Genomic DNA, 13,820 nt, shown 5'->3' on the forward strand with positions numbered 1-13,820 from the left:
TTCCTAGGTATAAAGTGGCAAGATGGCCGTCGTCACATCCCAATGGATGTGATCAACAAAATCACTGCCACGTGTCCGCTCACAAATAAGAAAGAGACCCAGTCTTTTCTGGGTGTAGTGGACTTCTGGAGACTGTATGTTCCAAACTATAACCTCATTATAAGCCCCCTTTATCAGATGAAGAAGTGTAGGAAGAAGTGTAATTTTCCATGGGGTCCTGAGCAGAAACAGGCTTTTGAGCAGATTAAACAGCACATAGCCCGTGCTCTGGCTATGGGGCCAGTATGGACGAGACAGGATGTAAAGAACATTCCCTACACTGCTGTTGGAGAGAAAGGACCCACTTGGAGTTTGTGGCAAAGAGCCTCAGGAGAGACCCGAAGCCAATCTCCGGGATTCTGGAGTCTGGCGTACGGGGGTCCGAAGGGTGCTACACTCCAACTGAGGAGGAGATCTTAGCCGCTTATGAGGGGGTTCGGGCTGCTTCTGAAGTAATCAGTACTGAAACACAGCTCCTTCTGGCACCTCGACTGCCAGTGATGAACTGGATGTTCACAGGAAAGATTCCCTCCACCCATCACACAGCTGATGCTACTTGGACCAAGTGGATTGCACTGATTACTCAATGAGCTAGAACGAGGAACCTCAGCCATCCAGGAATCCTGGAGGTGATCATAGACTGTCCTGAAGGTAATAAGTTTGGAACATCACCAGCAGAAGAGGTATCATGAGCTGAAGTGAACTACCAGAAAATGAAAAGAAATATGCCCTGTTCTCAGATGGATCATGTCATATTGTGGGGAAGCATCGCAGATGGAAAGCTGCTGAGTGAAACCCTACAAGACGAGTTGCAGAGGCCATTAAAGGAAAAGGAGAATCAAGCCAATTTGCTTAATTGAGGTAAAGGCAGTTCAATTGGCCTTAGATGTTGCTGAACGAGGGAGATGCCCAATGCTTTATTTTGACTCATGGACGGTGACAAATGCCTTACAGAATCATAGAATCACAAGGTTGGAAAGGACCTAAAAGATCATCTAGTCCAACTCTCCTCCCATTACCATTGCTACCACAAACTACTAAACCATATGTCGTAGCTCCTCATCTAGATGCCCCTTGAACATTGCCAGGGACGGCGACTCCACCACTTCCCTGGGCAGGACATTCCAGTGCCTGACCACTCTCTGAGAGAAAAAGTTTTTCCATATGTCTAATCTAAATATCCCCTGCCACAACTTGTGGCCATTTCCTCAGGTCCTGTTTATCGCCTGGGAGAAGAAGCAAAATTCCTCTTCATCACAACCTCTCTTCAGGAAGTTGTAGAGTGCAATAAGGTCTCCTCTGAACCTTCTTGAGACTGAACAATCCCAGCTCCCTCAGCCACTCCTTGTAAGATTTGTCCTACAGACCCTTCATCAGTTCGTTGACCTTCTCTGGACACGTTATATGGTATTGACGTCTTTCTTGTAGTGAGGGGCCCAAAACTGAACACAGTACTTACCAGAGCTGAGTATGGGGGGATGATTATCTCCCTGCTCCTGCTGGCCACACTATTTCTAACGAGGCCAGGATGCCGTTGCCCCTCTTGGCCACCTGGGCACAATGTCGGCTCATGTTCAGTCCAGCATCACCAACTGCAGGTGAGATATCGTATCAGCTCTGTGTCATTCATATCTCAAGTTTGAATGCAGATAATCTAACAGCAGACTTGAGAAACAAATTGGTCATTGTGTGCTAGCCACAGCGGTAAACAGTGTCAAACTTTTGTGTTATTTTTCAATTGCTGTAGGTCTATGTATACAATGTCAAGTAGAAAATTCTACATTATTTAGCAATGTCTTGCTTCATGTATAGTGCTATACAACAGAATTTCTAATTATACTAAGTTTTTTCTTACGCAGAATTCATGGTTATTAAATTTACGTAATTTCCTTACGTACAGATGATAAATAACACTTCCAAATTTACCACCAAATGACATGAGATATTTGCCTATATGTACTTTGTTAATAGTCAGCAATATCCTTAGAACATCAAAAAATATCACAGAATATACAGAATCATAGAATCACAAGGTTGAAAAGGACTTACAAAATCATTTTGTCCAACTGTCCTCCTACTCCTGTATCAACGTTACTACCCACTAAGCTACTAAACCATATCTCATAGCACCTCATCCAGATGCCTGCTGAATAGTGCCAGGGACAGTGACTCCACCACTTCCCTGGGCAGGCTATTCCAGCGCTTGACCACTCTTTCAGAGAACAAGTTTTCCCTTATATCTAATCTAAATCTCCCATGGCACAACTTGTCGCCTTTTCCTCGGGTCCTGTTTGTCCTGAGAGAAGAGGCCAAATCCCTCCTCATCGCAACCTCCCTTCAGGCAGTTACAGGGTGTGATGAGGTCTCCCCTGAGCCTCCTCTTCTCCAGACTGAACAATCCCAGCTCCTGCAGCTGTTCGCCAGTAAGACCTTTGCTCCAGATCTCTCCCAGTTTTGTTGCCCTTCTCTGGAAACGTTCCAGGACCTTGATGTCTTTCTTGCGCTGAGGGGCTCAAAACTGAACACAGCATTTGAGTTGCAGCATCACCAGTGCTGAGTACAGGAGGATGATCACCTCCCTGCTCCTGCTGGCCACACTATTTCTGATGCAGGCCAGAATGGCATTGGCCTTCTTGGCCACCAGGGCTGGATCGTGTTCAGTCGAGCATCAACCAACACCCCCAGGTTCCTTTCCTCTTCACAGGCATCCAGCCACTCAGCCCCAAGCCTAATAGCGCTGCCTGGGGTTGTTGTGGCCAAATTGCAGGACCCGGCACTTGGCCTTGTTGAACCTCATCCCATTGGCTTCAGCCCAGCGATCCAGCTTATACAGATACCTCTGAAGGGCCTCCCTACCTTCAGGCAGACCAACACCACCTCCCACCTTGGTGTCATCTGCAAAAGTACCGAGGGTACACTTGATCCCCTCATCTAGGTCATCAATAAAGACAAGATGGGCCCCAGTACAGACCCCTGGGGGACACCACTTGTAACAAACGGGTCACCAGCTGGACTTAACTCCATTAACTACTACCCTCTGGGCATGGCCCTCTAGCCAGTTCCTTACCCAAAGAAGGGTATACCTGTCCAGGCCACAGGCAGCCAGTTTCCCCAAGAGAATACTGTGAGAGACCATGTCAAAGGCTTTGCTGAAGTCTAGGTAGTCTACATCAACAGCCTTTCCCTCGTCTACCAGGCTGGTCACCCAGTTGTAGATGGAGATGAGGTTGCTCAAGCATGACCTGCCTTTCATGAACCTGTGCTGGCTGGGCCTGATCGCCTGGATGCCACGCACGTGCCGTGTGATCTCACCCAAGGTGATTTGCTCCATAACTTTCCCTGGTACCGAGGTTAGATTGACAGGCCTGTAGTTCCCCAGATCCTCCTTATGGCCCTTCTTGCAGATGGGAGTCACATTGGCAAGCCTCCAATCCTCTGGGGCCTCTCCAGACAATAAGGAGCATTGGTAGATTGCATGCAGGTTGGCAATCACCCCTGCCAGCTCCCTCAGCACCGGAGGGTGGAGCCCATCCAGTCCCATGGACTTGTGACAGTCCAGATGGAGTAGGAGCTCTTTGACTGTCTCCACTTGAATCACATTCTGCGTAGCACCCCAGACTTCCAGATCAGGATGTAAAGTGCCCTGAGGATAACTGATCTGCCTATTAAAAGTAGATTTAAAGAAGGCATTGAGGACCTCAGCCCTCTTATCCTCAGTGGCCATATTCCCGCTGCATCAAGTAAAGAATGGAAATTCTCCTTGGTCCTTCTCTTACCACTGATATATTTGTAAAAGTATTTCTTATCCTCTTTTACTGCAGTGGCTAATCTGAGGTCAAGTTGGGCTTTTGCCTCTCTAACTTCCTCCCTGCATACCTTAGCAACTTCCTTGTAATCTCCCTAAGTAGGTTGTCCCTTCTTCCGGAGGACATAGAGTCCATTTTTCTTTCAGATACTCAACAATAGTTCCCAGTTCATCCACACAGGTCTTCCTTCCCTTCAGCTTGCTTAAAATATTCAGGTGGTTACAACAGTGGGAACAAAACAACTGGCAAAGAAGGGGTAAATTTATTTGGGCTACTGAACTGTGGTAGGATGTTGCTGCCCGAATAAAGAATATGGTTATAAAGGTGCATCATGTAGGTTCTCATGTGCCCAAGATTCAGGCTACTGAAGAACAACAAAATAACTATGAGGTAGATCGAGCTGCCAGAATTAAGGTGGCTCAGATAGACTTGGACTGGCAACACAAGAGTGATTTATTTCTACCTTGGTGGGCCATGAGACTACGGGACATCAAGGAAGAGATGCAATATATAAATGGGCTAGAGACTGAGGGGTGGACTTAACTATGGATGCTATTGCAGAAGTTATTCATAACTGTGACACATGCGCCACAATCAAACAAGCCAAGAGGATGAAACCTCTCTGGGGGGAAGGGCGATGGCAGAAGCATAATTATGGGGAGATGAAGCAGGTTGATTATATCACCTTGCATGATCTCGCAATGGTGCTTATGTACTCAATATGGTGGAGGCAATCACTGGGTGGCTTGATACATACACAGAACCCCATGCTACCACCCAAAATACCACATTAGATCTTGACAAACAAGCCCAGTGGAGACATGGCACTCCGGAAAGAATAGAATCAGATAACGAGACTCATTTCAAAAATTCTCTTGTAAATACTTCGGCCAAAGATCATGGCATTAAGTGGATTTATCAAATCCCCTATCATGCACCAGCTTCTGGTAAAACTGAATGATACATTGGGTTGTTAAAAACTATATTGAAAGCAATGGGTGGCGGAACATTTAAGCACTGGGAGAAGCATTTTGGCAGAAGCCATCTGGTTGGTCAACGCACAAAGATCGATCAATCGCTGTGGTCCTGCCAGCTCCCTACGTACTGTGGAGGAAGATAAGGTCTCTGTAGTACACGTAAAGAACGTGTTGAGAAAAGCTCTTTGGGTCTTTCCAGCTTCTGGGAAGAGTAAACCTCTTCATGGAACCATTTTTGCCCAGGGACCTCGGTCCACTTGGTGGGTGATGCAGAAAAATGGAGATGTTCAATGTGTACCACAGGGGAATTTGATTTGCAGGAGTGCAGTCAGTAATTTCATGTATATATATGTGTGTGCATGTGTGCATGTCTTTAATGTTTGGTAATTATGGTTTGTTTGTATATATTGAGCATGATGTAGTGATGTGGAATAAGGGGTGGGATGTCATGGTTTTATGATTTTTGGTTATCAGTATTCTAAATCATAACATCATATAGTGCATTGGGAGTTAAAGAGTTAATGCTCCAGTTCTGGGCACCTGTCCAGAAGAGAAGAAGAACACATACCCCAGAACACTTTGCATTCAGAGAGGAGATATAACTCCTGGCAAGGTCACAAGACCTTCCCTTTTTCAGCTCTCCTCCCTGCTGCTTAACCTGACTGTGCATCTCACCTCAGCGTTATGGTGCAGCTTTTCCACTTTCTGGACACTCTTTCTCATTATATTTATTAGCTTCAATTCTAATTATATTGCATTATAGTGTGTTATCTTACATTCTGATACCATATTTATATACCATGAATTAGTTTGTTTCTCCTCGTTGCTGTTGTTTTCAATTATTTGGGGTCCCCTGTTTCCAAAGGCGCAGATTTGCGAATCTCTCCGTCCTGCTAGTCACAGAACTGAGCTGAACCAGCCCATAAACCATTAACACCCACCTATAACTGTTACGAGTAAAGAAACTAGTTCTGACAACCTAGCAGTCCCACTAAGCAGAACTGTCATGAACATCAGCGGTTTCCCGCCTTTTATAAATAACTTTATCAATTACATTACAACTAGCAGGATCCCTCTGTCAGAGTGCTTGGGACTGACTAATGAACAGCAGCAACACAGGCAGTTTTCCCAGCTAGGAAATAAAAAACCTTCTCAAATTTATTCTAGATTTGTTCAAATTTGTAGAGGAAGATATACACTTTCTATGGTGTCTAACGTAATATGATTTATCTTGCCTTGTTTCCAAGCTGTTATGAAAACAATACTTAAACCATTATCCCTCACTTTATTTTACTTTCTTTTAGTTGGGAACAGGCAATTCTATTTAATAACATATTCAACACTAATCCAGTAAAACAATTCCATAAGATCAGTTATTCCTAAGTCAGGAAACCTCATTTTTACTTTTATTAACAAATGATATGAAAATACTATTACTCCACTATTATCCATGTAACGGTAGAGAACTTGGAAGTAGAGCACATATCCATATCCAGAGATATGAAAATGTAAACTGCCCTCAAGGATGAAGCGTCAGCAAATTACTGGAACAAAGTCCTTACATGAGGTAAAAGGTATCTGTCATGGTAGTGAAGATCTTAGGAAATGAAGAAACAATTTTACTCAAAACACAACCTCCAACTGCATCTCCTGTTTTTGTAAAAAGTAAACACAGTCTTTCAGAAGCTACTTCTGGAAGTTTTAATAACACCTTCTGTTTGTCAGTGCTTTAGTTCTTAAACAAAATGTCTGTTTTACCCCTTTGAAGCAAAGGAAATAAAAAAATATGCATTAAACTTGAGGAAGTTATCTTCAATGAGAAAACTACTGGTGGAGGTGATGCCCCTGGATAAGTGAAGAAAAAGTAGCAGCAGTAAAAGCTGTGGCCTTCACACACTATAGCCTCTCAGTGTTAAAAGGAACTGAGCATGAACATGCAGGACTGTTTATCATAGGTGATATGAATGAATTCTGACAAGCAAAGGAAACTGACTTTACACTTGAGTGTATAAATGTATGTATCTGGAAACAAACGTGAGGAAATCAGTATTTCATTAAAATACATTAAAATACATCAAAAACATTACTTCTAGATGTGTACTGCTAGGATTTACAATTGTTTTGGCCACAGTAGGTTTTCAGATAAAGTCTGGGCTTTCAATAACGAAGAGCATTTGAATAATGAAGAGCATCGAAGACTCTATATAAACTAAGAACAGTAAGTTAGTCTTTGCTTAGCTCTGTGCTGAAACTAGTAATTGTGTATGAGCTGACTAATGTAAAGCTACATCAGGTACACCCAGAAAACATGACAAACTGTGTACATGCAGTTTTTTATATGCCAAAAGTAACCACAGAATCCACTTGTTTGACTCATGTAAAACACAGGACTTCCCTGAATTAATTGTTTGAATTAAAACATGTAAGGAATAGTAACAAACACAAACAGCATTTTCAATACGTGTCAAATTCTAAAATTCTGTAAAGGATTATTGAGAGACCTGTGGCTTAATCTGTTTGAACAACTTCTTTAGAACCTGCAATGTAAATTCAACCCTTCAGAGTAAGATAAAAATATCAAGCTAATTCAATTCTGCCTGCAACACCAGCACTGGAAGACAGAATATTTAGCATTTTATCCCATCCTAAAAATGCTTCCTGAAAACAGAATGAAATATTCACGGAATCACAGAATGGCCAAGGTTGGAAGGGACCTCAAGGATCATGAATCTCCAACGCCCCCGCCACAGGCAGGGCCACCAACCTCCCCATTTAATACTAGACCAGGCTGCCCAGGGCCCCATCCAATCTGGCCTTGAACACCTCCAGGGATGGGGCATCCACAACCTCTCTGGGCAGCCTGTTCCAGCACCTCACCACTCTCTCTGTAAAGAACTTAAGTTAATAAAGTTCTTTATGAATCTGTTCCCTAACCACAGAATGTAACAAAATTAAACACAACTTGTTTGTTTACATACAAATATGTCTTTTTAAAGCCAAATGAATCATTGGTTATTTGCCCCTTATCATCACACACAACATAAAACATTAATCAAAGAATAACATTTGTTACAACTGCAGAATAATACATTTTTCAGCAATTACAGACGTTATGATATTTTGTCAATAATAATATATTTCCAAAGTTTTCTTGCTGGACAGTGAAAAGTTCTTTTAGGTTTGTAAAGTTACTGACTTGGACAGTTATGAGGAATTATTTCTATGCCATTTTTGGAATGTTGTGAAGTTTGTTAGCTTGTAGTGTTTGCTTTAAATTCTGAAAAAAAATGCTTACATAGGTGAAGCAATATGGAGCAATTGCAATATATTAAGAACTAAAACTATCATCACTTAAGAGCAATAGTGCGTGCCAGGATTTTTGGTACATTAAGTGATACACTGTTCAGTCTGTGTTCTTTTATCTCTTGTGTTTCTAAAATACCATGCATTAAAAGTGTTAGATATGGCATTGTTAAACACAATGTTCTTTAAGTTCTTCAGTCTTAACCATATTCTCTCCCATTTTTAAGATATTTGATTCTTTTACTTTCAAATTTTCATTTACTCAATTATCTTATATTCTTCCCTAAAACGACAGTCAATCCCTCATGTGAATTATATTCTATAGCAGCTGGAATGAATTTAAGCATTAGCTAACCATGTCAAAGTTAAAATAGGACAAATATGTTGCTTTGGCATGGTACAGTCAAATCCAGGCCACAAAAGTTTGGATTATGTGCAAACAACTCCCCTCTTCACCGCTCTTTGGGATACCATCATTTACACACACTCTGCAATATCAAATACAAACAATAAAAAATTCCTTGCAAATATATTTGCTTATAAATGAGGAATATGAAAAACGAGGCCCATTTTAAATTGATAAAGACTGAGACCTATTTATTCCCTTCAGATAATGCTCACTGATTGAATCAGAACATAATCCTTCAACAGAATGCACAACCAATATCCACTCCTCTTCTAGCTTTACCTCCACTCCAGATAAAGGCATCTTATAGTAACTTCTTAACTTTGACCTAAGTTAACTACTCTTAAGAGTGTTTTCCTAAAACACTCAGTTCTCAGCTGTAACAGCATCTGTCATTCTTGGCTTGAAAGCAAGCTCTTTTATGAATGTGAGCAATCCTTTTTTGCTTCTTTAAAAATGCAGGGTATGTCCAACAACTGTACTATGGATCTATAGGAATGTAAAGTATGTGTTTAAAGTTATTCAATGCATCTCTCAGATCATGATCAAATAAGGCATACAATATGATTAATAAAGTAAACAGTATATAACAGTGGTACTCCTAGTCTACAACAAACAAACAAACAAACAGGTGTATTAACTTTGTGGAAAGTACTTGAAATATTCATTAGAAAAAGAATTTAGCGTACACGTTGAAACAAAAGACTACTGCTACTGCACACATTTTTACCAGACTTTACACTTTAAAATATAAGTATACAACACTTGGTGCTCTGTTACCATTCTTTCTATGAATTCAAGTTTCCACAGCTCTAACGGCATGTACAATTCCCATTTTACTTTTTTCACTGACTTAAAGTCAGTTTGTGCAGCTTCAAAAAAAGAAAAAAACAAAAAACCCACAAAAAATAGAGGTTGGAACTGTTTAAAAGAATACCAAAGAGCAAAACAAATCTGAAGAAAAAAAAGGACCATTTGACATAGAAATGACTCCAAGGGTGTAAATATATCTATCTACAGTACTCTCAAATATTTAGAGCATTTCTTTCATTCTCTGATTGAGGAAACATTTTTTTTTACTCATTTTCAATGTTAAAATTGTCTTTTTTGGAGATTCTACCACATTTTTTGAAGTTTCTGCAAAGTTTTATAATCTATTTAATGGAATTATATTGTTATTAAATATGCAATAAGGACAAAATTACAACATGAAAGATGACTGAAGTGAAAGGCAATGTTCTTGAGCACAATTCAATGGGAAGAAATAGAATTGAAATTTTTCACAGTTCTAGAAAAAATTTATATGAACCTATGTTGTACCTGCAGAACTATTCTGCTGTCATTTTTTTTAAATGAAAATTCAGTTATTGTTTAAAATATTGATATATACTTCCTCTTATGTTAGATTATGCTTCACTTTATACAAATTTTATTTTTATTTTGGGAAATGCATTATGGTTCCAGCTTATAAACAAAATGAGTTTAGTATTTCAGAGGATTTGTTTTGAAAATGATCATGAGCTATTTTAGAATTAATATGGCAGTAAAGAGAATGACTACACTAAACATTTATAGAACATGGAATAGATACCAAATGTGCACACATGCAAGATCAACAAAGATAATCTTTTTTAGTGATCAGCATTCACACATATAAATTAATCTTTGTCATTCCATAAGAATGCACTAGCACACCAATAAATGCCCCAGGAGTTTTTAATATGAATCATGCGTTACAATTTGTACTGCTGGCATCTTGGCACCAATCTGAACATACAAAGATTTATTTTGCAGGATGCTATGTGGAGTAGGAAAGCAACAGAATTATGAAACTGCTAAAATCGCAAACATTATAGAAAAATAACTATTACTAAAACAGTAAGAGAGTTTGAGAATTTAAGAAGCGATGCTTAAAAATGTCTTAACATTATGTAGGTAAGCTATAATACATGGGTAAAATAATAATTGGTAGAAAGTGAAACATATTTTGAAACTGCTAACTATTTATACTATGGTGTTCTGAAAACCTGGAGTGTATTGAAAAGACATTCTTCCAGATAAAACATTTTCTGCATAGCAGGACCTAGAAAGGTAGACCACATGGCTAGTAATTACAAAACAAATCCGAGTAAAACCTATGGACTTCTAAAAATCAAAAAGTAATGCTAGTCAACATTTTCATTATTATTAAAATTGGTAGATTACTAATTTATGAAAACAGAAAAATTAAGAGAGGCAGAGTAATTTGTTTCATGCTTTTTTGTGACTAGTGAATACAGAAAAAAAATAAATAATGAAAAAGACAAAAACAGAAACCCTTGGACAGGTTTGTAAGAACTGTTAAAAGACAAAAAAACCCAGACAGGGAATCAACTTACAAGTATTCTCAGTTTAGTGAATCTTACATGTTTCCCAATTCAATAATGAAAATTCACATTGACTAGAAACATATACTAGAGCCAAAATTGTAAGTTTTGAGATTTCTTTTCCTTTTTCTAAGTAATTCAGTTTTTGTTTCCTACTGAGGCATTGCTGAATTGTTGAACAATTTTTTTTTTTAAATTAATGTAGATGAAAAACATGTTTCAGTAATCTTTGCTCAGGCAATTGTGTTGTATCTCAGGACGGAAAAATAGAAATGAAACCTTCTTACTGCCAATCTCTCTTATCCTGCTGACCTAAGATTGCTTTCTATTTCTTATCAATCGAATTTCACTAAAGGTAGTTTTCAAAAGCTTCAATTCTTTCTTTATGAAATTGCTGTAGGGTTACATTAATACAGATTCTCTGACATTCATGTGACATCGCCTTTTATTGTATTATTGTACTAGCTGCTAATAGTTTCTAAATTAAAGAGTGTTATTTGCCTACATAATATAGTTAATTGCTATATCCGCTGTATACATTTATGACAACTAAGAACAGAAATACATGATAAGGATAATGTTCTGTACAGTTCTTCTTCTACTTCTGAGTACAAACAAAGATAATAGAAATATTAATTTTGCCAGTTCAGTGTCACACCACAAATACATGTCCTGTCCATTTCATGCTAAAATGAGTCCATGGTAACACTTAAACAATCATTTATATTGTAGCCAACTATTTCAGAACTACTAAGAAATCAGTGACTACAACAGCTAAGTATTTCTGTACCTGAACGTGCTTTATCTTCTGGCTTAGAATTTGAGGAAAGAGATTCTATATGCACCAAAACAGATTTTTGCTGACAATCTCTCTAATGCCATTTATCATCCTGGCTAATGTAATGAAATACAGTGGCTGCAACCCCAAAATAATTGACAATAAAAGTGCTTTGAAGATCCTTATTAAAAACTGCCTACTTTCCTTATTTCCAAATGTAATATGGATTCCTCCTATACTTCAGCTTGTCCAGAAATCTGGTACAACAGTTATTGTGAGAAATTTTGCTGCTGTTCTTTTTCTCCTTGCTTGTCCATTAAATAAAAATAAACAAATAAATAAATAAAAAACAAAAAAAGTAAAGAATGCTTTTATCCTCTATATAAGCAATGGAAAGGTGGCTATATACATAATTCTACAAATTCATTATGCATTTGGAGTTGTGATTAAACTTGTCAAAATTTACAGGTTTGACTCAATTACTCTCCCACTTATGACTTAAGAATTCCATTTAGTTTAACTGCTGCTTCAAAAGTGCAAATGCTACGTGTCAACCCTGTGAACATCCAAATACCCTATTTGATACTGGATGCTTGTGTTTAGGACATTAAACATTTTTATGCTGCATTCTGTAAAATCTTCATAGAGAAGCTGATGGAGGAAGGTTGATAAACAGTGTGGACTGAAAACTAAATGCTCAGGTGAGGGGGCTAGTGGTCAGTGGGATGAAGTCTAGTTGGATGCCAATAACTAACAGTGTACCCAAAAGGTCCAGTCCTGTTCAACATAATTACTGTTAGTGAACTAGAAGATGGGGCAGCGCATCCTCAGCAAACTTACTGATGACACAAAACTGAGTGGAGAGTGACTGTTGTACCAAAGGGTTGTACTGCCATCCAGAGGGGGACAGGCCAGGACAGGTCTGACAATAACTTCATGAAGCTCATCAAGAAATACAGAGTCCTGTAACAAGGGAGGAACAACCCCAGACGCCAGTACATGCTGGATGAAGATCAGCTGAAAAGCAGCTCTGCAGAAAGATACTTGCAAGACCTGGTAGACACCAAGTTGAACAGGAGTTAGTAGTGTGTCCAGGATGCAAAGAAGGCTAGTGGTATCCTTAGCTGTACCAGGCAAAGTACTGCCATCAGATCAAGAGAAGCAATTCTTCCCCTCTGCTGAGCACTGGAAGGCCGGATCTGGAGTATTGTGTCCAGTTCTGAGTCCACTGGTACAGGGACATTATGGAGAGAGTCCAATGAAAGGTCATGTAAATTATGGTACTGGAGATTCTCTGAAAGTCTGAGAGACTTAAGACTGTTTAGCCTGGACAAGGGAAGGATCGGCAAGAACATGGTCAATGAACATGCATATCTGATGGGAAGGTGCAAAGAGGATGGAGCAGTGCCTAGTAGTAGAATCAGAGGCAACAGATACAAACTACAACACAGGAAGTTCCCTCAGAATACCAGGAAGCACTTACATACCATGTGGGTGATGAGAGCACAGGCTGCCTAGAGAGGTGAACAGGTATCTATGTGTAAGTTAGGTCCTCAATATAACCAATGAACCCTGCAGCCCTGAAACAGCAACTTTTATTTGGTCAGCTGAAAAGCTCTCTAAACCTCGCTAATTGCATTTACTAAGTCTCCACTGACTATAACAATATCTTGTACATTTGCAACTCTTCTTAGTACACTTACATTTAGATGAGTTGTAATGTTTAGAACTTGAAGCAAAAAGGCCGCACATCTTCCAGAATGATGTGCCTCTCTAATAAGCTGGAGGGTGATTTATAAATGAGTAACATAACCATATAAAAACAAGTAAGAATACATATACAAATCCAGGACTTAGAGCAGGCCTAGAAAACAGAAGACACTAACTATTCTGACCCAAAATCCAGATGCTTAGAGAGAGAAGACGGAGCAAAAAGATCTAGATACATCACATGACTTCGGGATAACTGAACTATTAATATGATCCAGCTATGCAAAAAGCATACAATTCCAGGAATCACTATGGTACATCCAGTGGAAATGATGGTATCATAAAAGATACAGCAGGAAATTAACTGGAACACTTCAGATCTATTTTGAAGTAAGGTCAAGACTAAACAAAATGCTAATCATATGTTGAAGACAA

The 13,820-nt window shown here is 39.3% G+C and overlaps 1 protein-coding gene across 4 annotated transcripts in view; it reads right to left on the reverse strand.

Moving 5' to 3' along the window:
• Positions 1–13,820, reverse strand: part of PIBF1 (progesterone immunomodulatory binding factor 1) — a 158,332-nt gene that overhangs the window by 86,292 nt on the left and 58,220 nt on the right. The gene's annotated exons all lie outside the window — the stretch shown is intronic.

Source organism: Lagopus muta, chromosome 1 (assembly GCF_023343835.1).
Source record: "Lagopus muta isolate bLagMut1 chromosome 1, bLagMut1 primary, whole genome shotgun sequence".
NCBI classification, from domain to species: domain Eukaryota; kingdom Metazoa; phylum Chordata; class Aves; order Galliformes; family Phasianidae; genus Lagopus; species Lagopus muta.